The following is a 402-nucleotide window of genomic DNA, read 5'->3' as shown; positions in this document are numbered from 1 at the left end:
ACGTCGTTTTGTTATTTTGTAAGTTTTGAAAGTGTTTGTTTTGTTTCGTGTTGCCATCAGTTTTTCGTATTAATAATAAAGATGGCATATTTCCCTGACTCCGCATTTTGGTCCGAAGATCCTTCTCTCCTCACCTCATCCGAGGATGAGGAAAGCGACAGCTATAACAGAATCACCCACCAACAAAATGTGACCAAGCGGTATGGGAAAAATCGACGGAGCAACAAGGACTTCTGGACTTGGGAGGAGATCCTGTCTGGTAGAGGACCCTGGGCGCAAACTGGAGAATATCGCTGCTCTCGTGAGAAGAGTGAGGCAGCCACAGCCCAGGAGCGCTGGTATGAGGAGGCAGCTAGGAGACGTGGATGGAAGTCGGAGAATCAAGCTCGTAACCGGAATTAT

The sequence above is a fragment of the Salvelinus fontinalis genome, chromosome 14, assembly GCF_029448725.1.
Source record: "Salvelinus fontinalis isolate EN_2023a chromosome 14, ASM2944872v1, whole genome shotgun sequence".
In the NCBI taxonomy this organism is placed as follows: domain Eukaryota; kingdom Metazoa; phylum Chordata; class Actinopteri; order Salmoniformes; family Salmonidae; genus Salvelinus; species Salvelinus fontinalis.
The sequence above is the reverse complement of the archived record's forward strand: the minus strand, read 5'-3'. Positions refer to the sequence as shown.